Source organism: Scyliorhinus torazame, chromosome 13, assembly GCF_047496885.1.
Source record: "Scyliorhinus torazame isolate Kashiwa2021f chromosome 13, sScyTor2.1, whole genome shotgun sequence".
In the NCBI taxonomy this organism is placed as follows: Eukaryota; Metazoa; Chordata; class Chondrichthyes; order Carcharhiniformes; family Scyliorhinidae; genus Scyliorhinus; species Scyliorhinus torazame.
The window spans coordinates 202,898,601-202,919,066 of NC_092719.1; the positions used below are offsets into that span (position 1 = coordinate 202,898,601).

At 48.6% G+C, this 20,466-nt stretch overlaps 1 long non-coding RNA gene across 1 annotated transcript in view; it reads right to left on the reverse strand.

The window, feature by feature from the left end:
* Positions 1 to 251: 251 nt before the first annotated feature.
* LOC140387757 (uncharacterized) overlaps positions 252 to 20,466 on the reverse strand; it is an 83,723-nt gene continuing 63,508 nt past the window's right edge. The window contains exons 2-5 of the long non-coding RNA XR_011934004.1: positions 12,077 to 12,370; positions 9,124 to 9,280; positions 3,780 to 3,811; positions 252 to 970 (exon numbers count right to left, since the gene is read on the reverse strand). This is a non-coding gene — a long non-coding RNA (uncharacterized lncRNA). The remainder of the gene's footprint in view (positions 971 to 3,779; positions 3,812 to 9,123; positions 9,281 to 12,076; positions 12,371 to 20,466) is intronic.

Sequence of the window (20,466 nt, forward strand, 5' to 3'; positions counted from 1 at the left end):
GCAGGGGCTAGCAGGGACCCGGAGTAATTCACAAAGCTTTAGCTGTGGATGCGGGCCCCCGCACTTCCGGTTTTGAGTCCGCGCATGCGCATGGCGACAGCCTCCAGCGGACAATCTCCATGGCGGACCCGGACCGCGGAGGCAGACAGAAAAATTAGACCCCTCCGATCAGCAGCGCGCCCGAGCAACTAACCGGGAGGATCTTAACCCTGGCCACCTATGAGACCCGCCCCCCCCCCAAGTGTCCGTTCCCCTGCCCCCCAGCAGGGCGACCGTGGACTGAGTCCGCAGCTGCCATGCCAGCTTCCCAGCCGGGAATAGGTAGTTAGTTCCACGCCGTCGGGAACTCGGCCGGTCGGGAGTGGAGGATCGTTGGGCTGGCCTCTGTCCATGGCCCCCAGCCGCATGGCGTACTCCGCGATCACGCCGATTCCCGGGTCCCAGAGAATCGCCGGACCGGCGGCGGGCCCGATATCGGCGTGAAATTGGATTCTCTGCTCCCCGCGCCGAACGCGATTTCGGTGCAGTCTGCAGAGAATCCAACCCCAGGCCCTTCATCAAATGGAATTCTGGCACCTTGATGATGGAATGAGATTGTCCTCAAACATGTCACTGCTCACGTAATGTGACATCAAAGGAGAATGCTCTTCAGGATGTTTTGCCCAGTCTCATTGCACCTTAACAAGAGAGAAAGATCATGCACATCCAAAGATCCCTAAGCACCTCCTCACCAATAAATTACAAATATATTGTAACAGCCCCCAAAGGAAGTGGTTCACATCGGGTTGCAGGGTAAGCAAGAGGTTTATTGAAGTTTGTTCCTGAGATTTCCGTACAAGCCACTCCTCCGAGAGTCGGCTTCTGAGCCGTCCGGCTTTATACCAGAAGTTCTCGGAAGCTCCACCTCCTTTCCATGGGGGAGCGCGTACTCTCCGAGGACTTCTGGGAAAACCATCCCCGACGCCGGAACCTTTTGTCGGGACCAAGATAAAGCAAAAACATAATTGTGGTTAGTCAGTTGGTGAAGGTGGCAGCCAATTTGTCCTTGCAAAGTTTCATAAACAGTGCATGAGATAAATCCCCAGACAATCTGTTGTTGAAGGATAAGTATTGACCAGTGTATTTTCTGTTCCTACACATACAAACATACAAAATAGGAACAGGAGTGGGCCACTCGGCCCCTTGAGCTTGCTCCTCTATCCAATGAGGTCATGGCTGATCTGTTGGTAACCTCAACTCCACAGTCCCACCTGCTCCCTATAACCTTTCATCCACCCTTGCTTATCAAGAATCTATCTAGCTTTGTCTTAAAAATATTCAAAGACTCTGCTTCCACTGCCTTTTGAGGAAAAGTTCCAAAGATTCACAACCCTCTGAGAGAAAAGATTTCTCCTCATCTCTGTCTTAAATGGGTAACCCCTTATTTTTAAACAGTGGCTCCTACGTTCTAGATCCTCCCACAAGAGGAAACATCCTGGGTGAAATTCTCCGTAATCGGCGCGATGTCCGCCGACCGGCGCCAAAAACGGCGCAAATCAGTCCAGCATCGCGCCGTCCCAAAGGTGCGGAATCCTCTGCATCTTGAGTGGCCGAGCCCTCACCTTGAGGGGCGAGGCCCACGCCGGACTGATTTCCGCCTCGCCAGCTGGCGGGAAAGGCCTTTGGTGCCCCGCCAGCTGGCGTGGAAATGACATTGCCGGGCGGCGCATGCGCGGGAGCGTCAGCGGCCGCTCACGGCGTCCCCGCGCATGTGCAGTGGAGGGGGTCTCTTCCGCCTCCGCCATGGTGGAGACCGTGGCGAAGGCGGAAGGAAAAGAGTGCCCCACGGCACAGGCCCATCCGCGGATCGGTGGGCCCCGATCGCGGGCCAGGCCACCGTGGGGGGCACCCCACGGGGCCAGATCGCACCACGCCCCCCCCAGGACCCGGAGCCCGCCCGCGCCGCTTTGTCCCGCCAGTAAGAGAGGTGGTTTAATCCACGCCGGCAGGACAGGCATTCCAGCAGCGAGACTTCGGCCCATCCGGGCCGGAGAATCGCCGGGGGGGGGGGGGGGGGGGGGGGGGGTCCGCCAACCGGTGCGGTGTGATTCCCGCCCCCGCTGAATCTCTGGCGGCGGAGAATTTGGCAACCGGCGGGGGCGGGATTCATGCCAGCCCCCGGCGATTCTCCGACCCGACAGGGGGTCGAAAAATCCCGCCCCCTTACTGTCAAGATCCCTTAGGACCTTTTATGGTTCAATTAAGTCAGTCGCCTCTCATTCATAAACTCCAGCGGATTCACGCCCAGCCTGCACGGAATTTCACATTTGCCCCAACCCCTTCCTCAGGAGACAGAGCCCCACAACCCGGCGCCTCACGGAAATTCCCTCCGTGCCCTTTCTCCCGTATGAGCTCTGCTGCTACACGTCTTTCACCTCATTGCCCTCGTCCCGTTACCCGGACCCGCCGTGGCACGCCTTGGTGCTGTCCGGTAGCGGATGACCCCATTGGAGGTTCCTCTATGGATGAGCTCCCCCCCTCAATCCTGGAGTCCTGGGGTGGAGGGTGTTGCATGCAGCAGTGCCATGCAACTATTGTTTGCACCGGTTCACGGACTCTCAAGATGCCTGCCTTTTTGGGGGCCTTGTGGAGTCCTTGGACCGTTCCTATGTTAAATGTTTTAGGCTGGAACCCCCCCCCCCCACCTTTTTAGTTTTTTGTCAAACCTTTTGTTAAAGTTTTGTTCGCAATGCAGCCCCACGCTCCTGGTCTATGAGCACCTGATGCAGAGAATGGCGGGCAAGGAGGAGGATCTCCTTGTGAACTTGCCACTAACAGGACCAGGCAGTGGGCGATCAAGCGTGTCCAAGAGCCCGACTGTCTGTCCCACTTTGCCGGCTTCATTCACGGCCGGGTGTCCCTGAAGAGGGAGCATGCAGTGTCCTTGGGTACAATCGATACCTTCCGTGCCCGGTGGGCACCACAGGGTCTGGCGTGCTTTAATTACCCTTTTAATCACCTTTTGATTTGGTGTTTTTAAATTTCCATTGCTCTTTGTTTTTGTTTCGGGCAGTGCCCCTTTTAAGGGGCAGCCCCGTTTCATTTGTTCCTCAGTTTGTTGATTCAGTGTAGTTGGTTGAATTCGCAAAAAGAGTTCCTTTCTTGGTAAGACAATCCAGTCATTCCAGTAAACCTTCTCTGAACAATGTTCAATGCAGTTACATCCTTCCCCAAATAAGGAGGCCAACACTGCGTACTGTGCTTCAGCTTGGTGGTCAGTTAGCTCCCTTGGCTGGATGGCTGGTTCAGGATGCAGAGTGATCTCGGCAGTGCTGGTTCAATTCCCAGTCTGACTGAGGTCATGTTTCACCTTTTCAATCTTTCCCCCCTTGGTGGCCCTCAGGTTAAATCACCACCAGTCAGCTCTCCGTCAAAGGGGAGAGCATCCTCTGGGACTGTGCCGACATGTATATGCTCCAGCTGTGGTCTCACCTATGCCCTCTACAACTGAAGCAGCCTTACCTTTCTCTTCAATTCCCCTTGCAATAAACAATCTTTTCCTAATTGTTTACTGTACCTGTATACCAACCTCCTGTGATTCATGCACTAGTGTAGCCAGATCCCTCTGCATCTCAGAGCTCCTTCTTGGAGTTGTGCCAAGGTGTGTTTTATCTCGACACGAATAGCTGGACAGGGCCTTGTGGTTTAATATCTTATCTGAGTATCTGAATAGGAATAGTCATTCAACTGATTGAGTCTGTTCTACCATTCAATTAGATTTACAACTCAATTTCACTCACGCACTTGTGCTTCGTATCCATTGATATCCTACCTAGCAAAAGAAAACATACAAATGGATTATCCAATAGTTACATAGAACATAGAACATAGAAAATACAGCACAGAACAGGCCCTTCGGCCCACGATGTTGTGCCGAGCCTTTGTCCTAGATTAATCATAGATTATCATTGAATTTACAGTGCAGAAGGAGGCCATTCGGCCCACTGAGTCTGCAGCGGCCCCTGGAAAGAGCACCCACCCAAACACAGCCTACATACACACTCAGAAGGTTAAAGTTATCTTCCACGTGCATTAGACTCACAGTCTGATTTACTAAGTCACAATCCCTCTTTTCCTCTCCAAACATATGGGGGGTGATTCTGCGTGACCCGCGCCGGGCCGGAGAATCGGCGCAACTGCGCCACGACGCCGGCGCGCAATTCTCCGAGGTGAGGAGAATCGTCGCCATTTGCGCTAGCGCGTTTGGCGTGGCGCGGCCACGGGCCGCTGGAATTGGCGGGACCGCTGATTCTCCGGCCCGGATGGGCCGAGTGGCCGCACGGATACGACAGACTCCCGCCGGCGCCGTTCACCCCTGGTCGCTGCCGGCCGAAAGTCTGCGCGAACGGTCGGGGGGCGGACTGTGGGACTGTGGTTGGTGGGAGGGGGGCTCCTTCACCCGGGGGGTTGGAGCCTCCGATGGGGTCTGGCCCGCGATCGGGGCCCACCGATCGGCAGGCCGGACTCCCCCCCGGGCCTACTTCCCTGCGCGGCCGGCCCCTGAACACCGACACCATGTTGAGTCGGGGCCGGAAAGAAGTCCCCCGCGCATGCGTGGGTTGGCGCGGTGCCCATTTGGCGCCGGGAAAGGAGGGTGGAGTGGCGTGAACCGCTCCAGCGCCGTGCTGCCCCCTGTGGGGGACAGAATCGGTCGTACCCAGGCCTGGTTCGCACCGTCGTGAACACTTGGGCTCCATTTGGGAGAATCGCCCCCATGTTGTGGCCTCCTGTGTTATTTCAGTTCTGATTCCAGCGCCCTTTGCCAAAGTGCCAGATCAGCTGGAAATTGCCCAAGTTTTGTCTTTGAACTTGTTACCCTCTAAAAGGGCTGTAGATGATCAGTGAACTTGAAATATCATTGGGGAAGTTGCAAAACTGATAAGTGGATAAAGAGGACTGAGATGTTGGACGTGTCTTGGCAGAGTTTGGATTGGAACGGCAGATGGACTTCTGATAAAGTCAGAAATTAAGGAGGAAGTATAACTGGCTGAAGGATTCTTGGCAAATGGAGGAAAGATGAAATAAGAGGGTGGGGTGAAATCTTTCCTGTCAGTAATTTCCCCTCCCCCCCACAGAAAGTCACCATCAGTTCCACAAAAGACACCAAGACGACAAATTTCATCCTCAACGTTTTTAAAACGTATACACTGATACAATTCAATGATGATGACTTAAATATATCCTTCACCACTTTAAATGTCCCTCTCGCTTGGTCAATTCCATTAGCAGCCCATTTTCCAATGGTTTATGTTTTCCCCATAGTATGGGAGAGACTCCAGAAATAACACTTCCAACATGGAGTTACGTGCCTTTAAATGTCTCTTGTAAAAGTTCTGCTCAAAAGGGGAGGTGGGAAACTTTGTAAAAGCCAAAAAGGATTACATTTTTCTATTAAGTGCAGTTGAATCCTGGTAAACATGTGGCTCATTTGCCAAGGAATTTTATAGTTGGACAAGAAGCTCTATAAATTCCAGGTTAAGAAAATAGCCCAGTTTCCTGATCTTTGTACAGCTAATTGATCAGACATTCAGTCGTTCAATCTGAAGAGAAAAGAATAAAAGAAAATTCAGGCTGAGTAAAGACATACTCAACACAAAAGTGATTCAACGTTTAAAATCTTTTATCATAGTGACATTTCGAAATGGAGGATGTGAGTTTGGCACACTCAGCATTGAAATAGGATAATTCGGGAATGCTTAATGTTTTTCAGAACGGTTTATACTTAAAAGAAAACTGTAACTTTCCAATCGTATCAGCTATGCTAAACATGTCCCGCTCATCCCACCATATAAACCAATCCTATTACCTATGCTCCACTCCACCCCATGTATGAACCGTCCTTAATAGGGATACAAGGGCAGCACGGTGGGTCCCAGGTTCGATTCCCGGTTTGGGTCACTGTCTGTGCGAAGTCTGCACTTTCTCCCCGTGTCTGTGTGGGTTTCCTCCGGGTGCTCGGGTTTCCTCCCACAGGTCCCGAAAGACGTGCTGTTAGGTGAATTGGACATTCTGAATTCTGCCTCTGTGTACCCGAACAGGCGCCGGAGTGTGGCGACTAAGGGATTTTCACAGTAACTTCATTGCAGTGTTAATGTAAGCCTACTTGTGACAATAATAAAGATTATAGATTATTATTAGGTGGTCCCCAGGATACACCTGTCATGTGAGAGTACCTTTAAGAAATGAATGTTTAAGCAATGTACCTTTAAGGAATGGAGTTGATCATATTACTGAAGTGATGCCAGAGGTTGGGGGGGAGCTGAGCTCACTTCTGCTTTTGGTTTCAGTTTTGCTGAGAGCAGCTTAAAAGTGCCTGGCTGTTTTGCTGTGAGCTGCTTGAAGGGAGAAAGCCAGTTTGAAAAAGCAGCTGCAGGAAGAAAAGCAAGGTGCTGGAGCTGAAGTATCTCTGATGTATCTCTGCCATAAAACAGAAAATATATATATTCTGTGACCTGGGGCGCGATTCTCCAACCCCCCACCAGGTCGGAGAATCGCCGGGGGCTGGCGTGAATCCCGCCCCCGCCGTGTCCCGAATTCTCCGCAACCAGAGATTCGGCGGGGGCGGGAATCGCGCCGCGCAGGTCTGCGGGAATCACGCCGGTTGGCGGGCCCACCCCCGATGATTCTCCGGCCCGCGATAGGCCAAAGTCCCGCTGCTGTCAACCCTCTCCAGCCGGCGTGGATTAAACCACCTACCTTACCGGCAGGAGCAGGCAGCGCGGGCGGGCTCCGGGGTCCTGGGGGGGGCGCGCAGGCGATCTTGCCCCGTGGGGTGCTCCCACGGTGGCCTCGCCCGCGATCGGGGCCCTCCGACCGGTGGGCGGGCCTGTGCCGTGGGGGCACTCTTTTTCTTCCGCCTTCGCCATGGTCTTCACTATGGCGGAGGCGGAAGAGACCCCCTCCCCTGCGCATGCGCGGGGATGCCGTGAGCGGCCGGTGACGCTCCCGCGCATGCGTCGCCCGGCGAAGTCCTTTCGCCGCCGGCTGGCGTGGCGCCAAAGACCTTTCCCGCCAGCCGGCAAAGCGGAAACCACTCCGGTGCGGGCCTAGCCCCTCAAGGTGAGGGCTTGGCCCCTAAAGGTGCGGAGAATTCCGCACCTTTGGGGCGGCCCGACGCCAGTGTGATCTGCGCCGTTTTTGGGCGCCGGGTAGCGGACATCGCGCCAGTTTGCGGAGAATCCCACCCCAGGTGTGTTATTGTTTGAAGGTTTGAAGCCTTTTGGAAATTTGAAGGAACATTTTGAGGAATTATTTACTGTTGCAATATTTTTGGGGTTATCTTTGAAGTAAGGGGTGTTAAGAGAGCCAATGTTTATTTAATAGGTTAATCTGAGTTCATGGAATAAACATTGATTTGTTTTAAAAACCACGTGTCCATAATTGTAATATCACACCTGGGGACAAGCCGTGTGCTTCAAAAGCAACAATCCATTAAAGGGAGAGGTTGGTTGAACTCCATGATACATTTTGGAGTTCTGAAAACACCGCTCCCATAACACACCAATAGTTATAAGCACAGGTGCTGCACAGGGCACACATGACCGGGACAAGGATGAGCCGGTTCTTTGGGGGTGAGGACAGGTGTGTTAGGTGCTCAGGGAGCCCAGCGAATCACACCCATATGTTCTGGGCATGTCCAGCGCTGGAGGAATTTTGGAAGGGCGTAGCGAGGACGGTGTAGAGGGTGGTAGGATCCAGGGTCAAGCCGGGCTGGGGGCTCGCAATATTTGGGGTTGCAGGGGAGCCGGGAGTGCAGGAGGCGAAAGAGGCCGGTATTCTGGCCTTTGCGTCCCTGGTAGCCCGGCGAAGGATTCTTCTTCAGTGGAGGGATGCGAGGCCCCCAAGCGTGGAATCCTGGATCAACGATATGGCAGGGTTTATTAAATTGGAGAGGGTGAAATTTGCCTTACGGGGATCGGTGCAAGGGTTTTACAGGTGGTGGCAACCGTTCTTGGACTTCCTGGCAGAACGGTAGACAATGGTCAGCAGCAGCAGCAACCCGGGGAGTGGGGGGGGGGTTCTATTTTATTTTTGTTTATTTACCCTGGGGGATCTGAAGGGGTGTATATATTTGCTATGTTTGCTTTGTGTTAATTCGGGGTGTTAATTTATTATTTATATATAGGGGGGAGGGGGGCACGGGGATTGTTTTACTTTGTTCTGTATTTAATTCTATTGGGTTCCTTTTTCATTCTGTTGTTGATATTTTGTGAAAACCCGAATAAAAAAATTTTTTTAAAAAAAGTTATAATCACATATCCCCCACTCCCAGATGTCACCAATCATATTGGTTTCCAAGGCTTGTGATTGTGAATCAGCTCAGCATACTGAGAAAGGATGAGGAAAGTGCGAATCAGGTCAACATCATTGTGAGGAGATGAGGGAAGTTATGAATCAGGACAACGTCACTGTGAAGAGCTGAGGGAGAGTGTGAATCAGGACAACATCACTGCGAAGTGAGGAGGAAGCGTGCGAATCAGGTCAAAATCACTGTGACTGGAGCAGCACGATGGCACAGTGGTTAGCACTGCAACCTCACAGCTCCAGGGTCCAGGTTCAATTCTGGCCTCTGGTGACGGTCTGTGTGGAGTTGCACTTAGTCCCCGTGTCTACGTGGGTTTCATCCCGGTGCACCGGTTTCCTCCCACAGTTCAAAGAAATGAAAATCGCTCATTGTCACAACTAGGCTTCAATGAAGTTACTGTGAAAAGCTCCTAGTCGCCACATTCCGGCACCTGTTCGGGGAGGCTGGTATGGGAATTGAACCGCGCTGCTGGCCTGCCTTGGTCTGCCTTCAAAGCCAGCGATTTAGCTGTGTGCTAACCAGCCCCAAGATGTGCAGGTTAGGCGGATTGACCATTCTAAATTGCCCCTTGGTGTCCAAAAGTTTAGGTGGGGTTACTGAATTCCGGGGATAGGGTGGAGATGAGGGCTTAAGCAGGGTGCTCTTTCCAAGAGCCGGTGCAGACTTGATGGGCTGAATGGCCTCCTTCTCCACTGTAAATTCGATGATTCTATGAATATGCCAAAAGTATTGGCCATGCAAAATAATAACCACCAATCTTACTGGTTCTGCAAACGCACCGAGAATGTCAGCTTGGTCCAATGGGAACATTCTCGTCTCTGAGTCAGAACACTAATGCCCAATAATATTCAGGATATAACCTTTGCTCAACGGTACTGTGGGTGTGCTGCATTGTTGGCAGGTGCCATCTTTCTGGTGTGACATTAAACTGCCTGCCTGTAAGTAGAAGATCACAGGGCATAACTGAAAATGAACAAGACGACCGAATCAACATTTATCCTTCAACCTTTGGTACCAAATGAAAGACAGCATTGAAGAAAATAGCATTCGATACAGAGATGCACAACAGACTTGTGACCAAATTACAGCTCAATGGAATGAAAGGGAAAGTGGCAACATGGATAGAAGATTGGGTACAAGTCAGGAAACAGCAAGTAATGGTTAATAGATGTTTTTGTTCGGGCTGGAGGGAGGTTCGTCGTGGTGTTCCCCCGGACTCAGTGTTGCGACCCCTTGCTTTTCCTGACCGTGGTGGACAGGGAACAATTTCAAAATTTACGGATGATATAAAACTGGGAAGTATTGTGAACTGTGAGGAGGATAGTGGAGAACTTCAAAAGGACATATATAAGTTGATGGAATGGGTGGAAAGGAGGAAGATGAAGCTCACTGTGGAGAAAAGGTGAAGTGATTCATCTTGGCATCGAGATACAATATGATAGAAAGAACACCAGGTGTAAAGGAGTGCTGGAGCAGTGTATATGCGCTCATGTTTAAGTTATTAAATGTGGCAGGATAGGTTGAGAGAATGGTTAATAAAACATACAATAACCTGAGCTTTATTAATAAGAGCATAGAGTACAACAGCATGGAGGTTATGTTGAATTGATATAGGATACTATTTTCAGCCACAGCGGGAGTGTTGTCAAGGAGGAGGTGGGGTTAAATGGGGAAAATGTACAAACTGCATACTCTGTTGGATTCTAAACTTCTGTTGTTACGTTGAAAATGTTTGGAAAAAATACCTTTAAAAAAGAAAGGTCAAATCATCCAGGTCTTGAACAGATAGTGCAAAATTGTTCCCACTTGTGAAAGGATCAAGAACGAGAGGGCACAGTTTCAAAATCATTGCAAAAGAAACAAAAGCGATATCAGGAAAAACTAGAATGCGTTGCCCGGAGAGTGCGGTGGAGGCAGCTTCAATTGAGGCATTCAATAACGAATGAGACCGTTATCTGAAAAGGGAGTACGCGCAGGGTTACAGGGAGAAGGCGGGAGAACGGGGCTAAGCTCATTCGGGGAGCTGATGCAGACATGATGGGCCAAAGGCCTCTTTCTGCTCTGTGACAATTCTGCGAGGGTGTGTTTATTTATCTCATCACTGTTTGGGGACATTACTGTGTATACATTGGCTGCTGCAGTCGGATACATAACAAACATACCCTTCAAAGGCAATCAGTCCGTCATGAAAGTCTTCGGGACCAGGATGACGAGTTGAAAGCAACTATAAAAATGCAAGTTCTTTTCTCTCCAGCACAAAACAATATTTTTCACTGTGCATGACTCTCCCACGATAATTACCAACTATAGTAAAAATATAAAAAGAAATCTCCCCAGTAGTTGCCAAATCAGTGCCAACACTGCCACTGCACATTTAAATAGTGTACTTTAAAATGAATGCGCTTCATTTTGTGACAACGACACATTCTCATTCACAGCTTTGGAGAGATTTGGTGCACTGAGGTAACATGCGGCTGCCTGAAGTCCTGTGGTAAGGTTCTGGCTCCACGTGTTCAGTCAACTTTGTTTATCTCTTTCAGTACAAGTGGTCAGAAAACCCAGGCCCTGTTTAATGTAAACTGCTGAAAGACAGGGTTTATAAAAACCGAGCAAAAAAGAACTCGAGTTGCTATTTCAAGTTCCCCCGTACACGTTCGCCAAGAGTAACAAGCAACGTGACATCATCAACTTTGACAAAAGACTGCTAATGATCTCCCAAAGGGCTGGTAATGGCTCCTCACTATGTGGGGGAAAAACATACACTTTCAAAGCTGGCCTCCCCGCATGGATGAAAGGATCAAAAAATAAATGCGCCGAGAATTAGATCTCACAGGAATCGTCTGTGCCTTAAATAAAAGCAAGGTAGAACCTGTAGGTTTCCTTTTAAGGATTATGATAGGGTCAAGAATGCTAGATGCGCAGTGGCCCATTTGATGTGATGGGGAACTGGTCTAATTCATTGGAATTCTGTACAATGGGAGTGGATGGGCCATCCAGCGAGCCAGTTCTGCTGGCTTGCCTTGCGCTGCACACTCATCCCCAGCCACATCAGTAGCCCCTAGACTGCAGACCCCAGACCTCTGCCGGGAACATTAGGGAGACCGTGCTCAGCTGCCCTCCACTGATCCACACACTTACCCTTTGGTCGCGAGAAGATCCTCCGTGCTGAAGACCAGCTCTTTAGTGTTTGACTGTCGGCAGCTGCCTCTATTGTGCTGATGCTCCTAGAGTTACTGAGCACACTGTTCAGGCATCAAAGCTTGCTGGACATGCTATGCACTATTCATTCCTCTGAGGCATGGCACATGTGCCCTCGAGGAGGCACTTGAGAGTTGAGGAAAGTGAAGTGCTATCACAACTAACAAGGCTAATTCCTCATTTGAAATAGCTTTCAGCTGTGAAGCTAGAGGCTGCTCATCGACAAAGGGGGTGAAATTGAATTTCAGGATAGAAGCCACAGCAGGGCTCTGTCCTGGAAGTGTTTGGTAGGACAGAGAGGTTGCAGCTGTGTTTGCCCCTGTTATGGATCTTCATAATATTTGGAGATGACTTGATGGCCTCACAGACGCAAAGGCTCTCACCCGCCCCCCCCCCCCCCCCCATGCCAGGGGGAAACTCGGACCTAGAACGCTTTAGCTCCCTGACCAAGCTCAACCCTCTGAGGGTTTCCCCAACTAGCACTGGGGCAGCAGCCTTTGAGCTGCATGCTGGAAAATGGAAATGGCTACTCACCTCCTCACTTCCCCTCAGTGGCCATCGCACCAGCTTCTCCGTTTTTGAAAGGGAGTACTAAACGACTTTCCGTTGGCGAGTTGGGTAATCCCCAGGAGGCTTAAATCTTGTTAATGAGATTGAAATGAATGCGAACAAGGGTTAATGATATCCGTGCCATTTTGGAGCGAGATCCAGAATCTACCATCAGGGTTAGGGTTAGGGTTTCCCTCATCCGATTCTGTCCTTTCCCGCTGTTCACCCAGCACGCCCGGATCTGCGCTGGGGCAAAGCGATGGTTGATTGCGCCCAAGGCTATGAAAGAATTGGACAGGAAGTTTGAGAATTTTAAAATTGAAGTGACATCAAACTGTAAGTCAGCGAGCAGAGGGATGATTGGTAAGGGACATGGTGCAAGTTAGGAAGCAGCAGAGTTTGGATGAGCACATGTTTATGGAAGATAAATCTGTAATCTAACCAATCATGCTGGCTGCACTAAATAAGGCTATTTTATCTTCCTTTAGACTAATACCCGCTCAAGCAACACAGATATTGGCCAAACACATTTCACTAAGAACACATACAGGCTACAGAGAAAGCTTGCTGATTAAAGAACAAAGAAAGAAAATTACAGCAAAGGAACAGGCCCTTCGGCCCTCCCAGCCTGCGCCCATCCAGGTCCTTTATCTAAACCTGTCGCCTATTTTCCAAGGATCTACTTCCTTCTGTTCCCCGCCCGTTCATATATTTGTCTAGATGCATCTTAAATGATGCTATCGTGCCCGCCTTTACCACCTCCGCTGGCAAAGCGTTCCGGGCACCCACCACCCTCTGTGTAAAAAACTTTCCACGCACATCTCCCTTAAACTTTCCCCCTCTCACCTTGAAATCGTGACCCCTTGTAATTGACACCCCCACTCTTGGAAAAAAGCTTGTTGCCATCCACCCTGTCCATACCTCTCATAATTTTGTAGACCTCAATCAGGTTGGATGGATCTGAACACTGTTCCTTTAAGGAAGAGGTCTTCAACTCCGATGGTCAGAGCTGAATGAGGAACCTCAGTAACATAGCAATAAAAAAGTAGAATGGAAGGATAACAAAAATAGACTGATACATTTGATTGATACGTTTAAAATGGGATTCATTAAACAAACTTCAGCCTCGTGGTTTATATTACATGACCTCAATACAGCACCTCCGATCCCCAAACCCTGGTTATGACCTGTTGGAACTCCTGTTAAGTTTCACAATCTGTCTATTTTCATACAAAACTCACCAAATATTTTCCTCAGTCTCACAATTTAAACCTCAAGGCCACATCACTTACAATAAGGAGCTTTTTCTCAAACGCTGATTAGATAGAGAAAACAAATTCCTTGAAAACAGCGCCAAAACATATATTATTAATCATTCCTTAATCTAAGGGCAGCACGGTCGCATTGTGGATAGCACAATTGCGTCACAGCTCCAGGGTCCCAGGTTCGATTCCAGCTTGGGTCACTGTCTGTGCGGAGTCTGCACATCCTCCCCGTGTGTGCGTGGGTTTCCTCCGGGTGCTCCGGTTTCCTCCCACAGTCCAAAGATGTGCAGGTTAGGTGGATTGACCATGATAAATTGCCCTTAGTGTCCAAAATTGCCCTTAGTGTTGGGTGGGGTTACTGGGTTATGGGGATAAGGTGGAGGTGTTGACCTCGGGTAGGGTGCTCTTTCCAAGAGCCGGTGCATACTTGATGGGCCGAATGGCCTACTTCTGCACTCTAAATTCTATGAATCTATGATAATCAGCTAATTGAACTATCCTTCGGCGACTCATTTAAAAATTGTGACTCCATGTTTGGAAGAACAGGATGAACCATTTCGCTTTCAGGCAAAGCAAACATCAAGGTTTGGAGTTCTCCCTCGGGTTAACCAAGCCAGTGCGTAACGGGGAAGGAGATTTCCAGTGAAAGTTACATCCAACGCCAGTTACCCCAATTTCTTCATTGGTACACCCCCACCCACAAAACCGGCCACACCCCAGGTCAAATTAATCACCAAATTAATCACGTTTTCCGGCCTTACGTCCGTTTCATGTCTTCGATGAAGCGTTTACATTTTTCTTTAAAGGTTCTTTTAAAATTAAAAGCAGAATTCGCTGTCCCGCCAGCCCCATTTTCCCAGCGCATCGTGCCCCCGCTAGCAACACGATTCTCCATCACCGCAGCCGGCCAATGGGCCATTGTGCCCACCCCATGTCGTTGGGAAGCCCTCAGGCGTGGGTGCCACATGCCGGCGAAGTGGAGGATCCCGCCAACGGAAAATCCCACAGTAAGCTTTTCCTTAGGCGTAAGGAAACTAAGATATTAATATTAAAAGATATTTAATTTACCAACAAACAGCACACCAATGTAAATGGTCCCGCAGAGATTTAAAGGTTCTTTTCAGTTATCTAAAATGGGATTATTCATGGAGATGTAGATGAGACACTGCGATTTAAAATGCCTCTTTTTGTGATAAACTGTGTTAATAAAATGGCACAAAGTTAGCATACTTTGCATGCAAACAAATTCTAAAATTTTGCCTCATTGCACGGGTTCATCAGGGATTTATGGTTGGGTCACAAGGAGCTTGAATATTGTTGAAAAGAGAGGCATATTACCAATGCATTTCATCTTGCATGCATCAGGACAAACACAAGAATGCCAAATTTTAAACAATCACAACAATGTATACTACAGGAGAAGAGAATGCTGATTGAATTGCAAGTCATCTTGCTGAGGTGTGGCCATGGAGAAAGCAGCCAATTTAAGGTTATTAATTCAGCTTGTAACATGGCTCATGCATGTTAGAGGCAACATGCATTACACAAGAGTCCTAATCAATGCAAACAAAAGGAATATGCTCAAGCCTTGTCCCGTTTTTGAATTACCCGGGTGTTTAGAGAGCCTATAGTTAGTTCCCTACCCCTCTCACCATGGCAACCCTTCAGCCAATCAGAGTTGACTTGCAGATTAACCAGCACCTTTTTCTCCCACAGTACAAATTGCTGCCATCTTTTGGAATTTGGCATTCTGGCATTTGTCCTGATAAGTGCAAGATGAAAAACTTTGGCAACACGTCTCTCTTTTCAGCAATATTTGTGATTACAAAATTAGGAGAAATTTGAACCATGAAATCAGTTTTGAAAACTGGGACAAATTTCAGTCAAATTTATACCCAATTTAAACTAATTTATAGCAGTCCACACCCAATTTATACCCAATTTATATCAGTCTACACCCAATTTATGCCAATTTACACCAATTGGTGATTGAATCCAAAGTGGAAATTTATGATGTAGCACATCCAGTCTATAAAAATGACACTGATGCAGCACCCAAGAATCTAAGGTCAAGAATCATAAAATGCCTTTGGGTACATTGACGCACATTCCTCTCGTACCTTACCTCTTCTGTTATAATGCCTGGCTACATTTCAAGCACCGCTCCCCCCCCCCCCCCCCCCCCCCCCCCCCCCCCCAGCCTATTTCTCTACTGTTTGCCTGTACCTGCTCTGGTGAGCTCGCTTAAGGCAAATTAACCCTCGTAGTGCCATCTACACAAGTAAGACTGGGCCCAAGCGGTTCACACCGCAACATGGTCTTGCGATAGCAATCAGGCAGGGAGGGTGAGCAAAGTTTCAAAGCCTGCTGGAATTGAACACACCCTTCACTCTCCTCTCCTCTCCTCCCTTCCCTCCCCTCCCCTCCCCTCCCTTCTCTCTCCTCCCTTCCCGCTCCACCCGACCTCTCCCCGGCGGAAGAAAAGCTCTGAATCCTCATCTGAAAGCTATCGCCAACACGATGACTCACTTGTTTTCTTTGCATGGAGCTGCTGCGCCGGGCAAGGTCAAGGGTTGCACAGATAATGAATGACAGAGATTCAACTGATGATATCATCAGGGGAGAGAGCTAATGAGATGCGCGTCGGCAATACAAAATCTGGAGAAGCATCATTAAGTGTACATTCAAGGTCTGAAATATTATATGTTGTGTTACGCGATCCATTACTTGTCAGGGTTATATGGAGAGTTCACTGTTGGTGATTTAAATTGGAGGTTTAACTTTAAACATATGTTCAGTGTCCGCTAACTGAGACCGGTCTCTTTCCTTCCTTTCACTTCAATGTTCTTCGCAATATTACCTCGACCCAGACGTCTTCCATTCTCCCATCCCAAAATCAACAATTGTTGACTGAAGCTTGCGAATATAATGGGGGATTTCGAAGGGCTAAGGGGTAGGGGTTATTTTCTATTGCTTGCAAGTATTTGATTTCCTCTCGTGCCAGATCTCCAGATACCCTAAAACAGCCTTTTGTATTTATGGCCCTCTGACAGGATCCTCTTGTAAATTGTTCCATAAGGTCCACATCAAATTAAATTGCTTAGCAGGAAGATATTAACTGTTTACTCCCAGGGTACTGGAGGTGTTCTTTGCTATTTCACTTCAATTAAAACATTCCTTTTTGTTGTTGAAAGGGAAGTGTTGCTATAGTAACATGTTTTGGAAGGCATCTAACCAGACTTTGTAAGAAGATTTTGGGGTCACACAACTGAAGAAACAATACATCATAGAACATAAAGTGCAGAAGGAGGCCATTCGGCCCATCGAGTCTGCACCGACCAACTTAAGCCCTCACTTCCACCCTATCCCCGTAACCCAATAACCCCTCCTAACCTTTTTGGTCACTGTGGTACCCTCAATAACAACGCTTAGAGTGTAAACGGTAAAGAAGGCTTTAATAAACTAACAACTAGACTGGTGCTGAGACGTGTGCTAACAGCTACGCCGCCCAAAAGGCGGCCCCTTATATATGGCTCCCAGATGGGCAGAGCCAGGGGCGGAGTTCCCCAGGGTTCCAAGCCCGGTCTTAAAGGGGACATCACCTTACATGATGACAAGGGTACAGTGTTACAGTAACCGTTCATCACAGTGACTAAGGGCAATTTATCATGGCCAATCCACCGACCTGCACATCTTTGGACTGTGGTAGGACATCGGAGCACCCGGAGGAAACCCACGTAGACACGGGGAGAACATGCAGACTCCACAGAGATAGTGACCCAGCGGGGAATCGAACCTGGGGCCCTGGCGCTGTGAAGCCACAGTGCTATCCACTTGTGCTGCGGTGCTGCCCAAGAGCTTATTTCAATCGTACTTGAAACAAGCAAAAAAAGAGCTGGATTTTAGCTAGGTTCCAGGTTAATGTGAGTCCACTATACACTGAACTTTCCTCGCAGAGGTTCTTCAAACTGAGTTTTGAAAGGGGCTTGATGCAAATGTGGTCGTCGCTGCTCTGCAAATGTAGATTGTCCCTGAAAGTTACTGTAGTCAATGAGGAGTCCCGAAAAGGTGAGCCAAAAGTAGTTTATTTCCCACGCACAGCTAGAAATTAAAGCAACTCAAGTCCCAGCCGGGACCCTCTTCAGATGCCGGCTCCTTCCTGGGCCTGCTTTTATCTCGGGGAATTAACAAACCCACTGTTGGGTCTCTGCCCCTCAGTGGGGAGGCCATACTCCACGAGCTCCACGGCGATATCTGTCAGGCCGTCCCCGTGGGTCTCGTGGGGGGTTATGACAAAGTTCCAGAACACACACCTGAGAACAAGCATTGGGTTCCTCTTCGCGCACAAGCTCTCACACATTCTCAGCACAGGGTTCAGGAGCTTCACTGCAGGAATTTGCCAATTTATTTCAGATGTAGTTTTGAAAGAAAGGCCTACATTTAGATGGCGTTTTCAAGGCCGCACACTTCACAGCTTTTGTAACGACCAATGGTTGAGAAAATAAATGCAATGTATAAATGCAAGTCTTTCTTGCCAAATGACATCTGAAATAAACTGTCCAACTCTTGGGTTGAAGTCAATTCCTGAAACCTGTGCCTAGAACGTGTGAGAGTCCCACGTGTAGTCACTGTTGTCGTGTAGGATGCACATCTACCAAATTGCACACAGCAAGCTCCCACAAACAACAAGGTGATCATGACCGGATAATCTGCCTTTGTGCTGTTGATTGAAGGACAAATACAGGCCAGGACACCGGGGATAACACCCCTGCACTTTCTCGAAATAGCGCCATGGGATCTTGTGCTGAACAGCCAGGTGAGGCCTCGGTTTAACATTTCATCCAAAAGACAGCACCTCTGGCAGTACAGCACTCCCTCAGTGCTGTCCTGGAATGTCAGCCTTGATTTTTGTGCTCACGATTTTGGCTTGAACCTGAAATATTGTGACTCGGGTGCGAGTGCAACTAACTAAACCACAGTTGATGTTATTATCTGACATTTGGGGCCTTTAGAATTTCGAAATGTTCTACATACAATGGCTGGAACTCTCCCACCGGCAGCGCACCCTCGCCTGCAGTGTAGGGTGGCTTCAACGGGATATTCCATTGACAATCGACGGGAGTAGAGAATACCCCCTCCAGCGAACAGCGCGCCGCCAGGAAACACACAGCTGGGGGACCGGAGAATCCCGTCCAATGTATGTTTAGATATATATATATATATGAAATATTTCCTTGATAGTTCAAGCTATTACCTCCTGTGATAGTGAACAATGTAGAACCAGGAAGGACACAAAACCAATCCTCTGTCTGTGCTGAATAAACTGGTCGCTGCCAATGCAGAAAGGAGGAGGCAGCCATTAGTGTCTGTGAGCCAGGGCATGGGTGTGGAGGGTAATCCAGACAAGTGTGAGGTCATGCATTTTGGAAGGTCTAATACAGGTGGGGAATATACAGTAAATAGCAGAATCCTTAAGAGTATTGACAGGTAGAGGGATCTGGGTGTACAGGTCCATAGGTCACTGAACGTGGCAACGCAGGTAGAGAAGGTGATCAAGAAGGCTTACCGCATGCTTGCCTTCATCGGCCGGGGCATTGAGTATATGTTGCAACAGTATAGAACCTTAGTTAGGCCACACTTGGAATATAGTGTTCAATTCTGGTCGCCACACTACCAGAAGGACGTGGAAGCTTTGGAGAGGGTACAGAAGATGTTACCCTGGTATGAAGGGTATTAGCTATGAGGAAAGGTTGGTTCGCTCTCACTGGAATGACGGAGGTTGAAGGGCGACCTGATAAATGTCCACAAAATTATGAGGGACATGGACAGGGTGGAAGAGTCAATTACTAGGGGACAAAGGTTTAAAGTGTGAGGGGCAAAGTTTGGAGGAGATGCGAGAGGGAAGTTTTTTGCACAGAGGGTTGTTGGTGCCTGGAGCTCGCTACCCCATTTCTCCTAACCACTGGAATATTTCTTTAATTGAAAGCAACTGTTCTCACTCATGAGCGGCAACAAGTGGGGGAGGAGCTGAGATGAACCTTCGTCATCACTACTTTGAATCATGACCAAATAGTTCCACGTTATCATTTTCTACGTGCAGTACATTCTCATGCAGTGTAACAGAATGTGCTGGCACAGTATCATCTCAGTGCTGCACTTTACATGCTGTACAATGCCATAATACATGGTTATTTCAAAGACAGTTGATTTCCGAGAAAAGTCCTCGCAGCAATTTGGCAAAGTTTCTTCCACAACCCACTTTTAAGGCCCCTTTTAAAAGAGGTACCTCATCGCCAGAACTTCTTAAAGGTGCCCCAGTTTGAAGAATCCCTCCTCAAAAATGGGCCTCAATGGTCGAAGTTCGTCCTTAAAGGAGCTTTGCGTCTAGAATTAGTGTTCACATCCGGGTCAGACTGATGAAATGAATGAGTTTTCTCACTGAGTGATGTTAAAATCCAAACTGAGGACAGTTGGAAGCAGGTTTTCAGGTTGCCTATTGCCGATGCAAGTCTGCTAAAACCTGAGCACTAACTGGCAGTGCTATTCGAAGAGTCAATAATGACAGCTGGTTCAGGAAGTGACACTGGTTTTGCAGGAAGGTTGGTTATCTTTGCTCCTAGATTTGGAGTATCCTTGCATGGTGTAGAGAGAATTGTGCTCTATATCAAAGCTATACCACCCCTCACCCGGATATTCTAGATGTTGGCAATGGTTAGAAGATGAGTAAATGCTCCACTCCTCACCACAGATACCCTCAACTCAACACAGACAAGATACAGCAATACTATAATTGTGAAAAGGTGTGTGTTTAACATGCAAAGTTCTCAATTGTGAAGGGATGTTACCATGGAAGTCAATACTCATCAAGGTATTCCACTGTTTGATCCTTTTTAAGAGAGGCACTACTCTTTCAAAGTGTCCTTCATAAGAGAGCCTTGTTTTCAAAAGCTATCTTGATGAAGGGTTCATAGAATTTACAGTGCGGAAGGAGGCCATTCGGCCTATCGAGTCTGCACCGGCCCTTTGCACCCTACTTAAGCTGCAACCCAGTAACCCCACCTAACCCTTTGGACACTAAGGGGCAATTTTGCATGGCCAATCCACCGAACC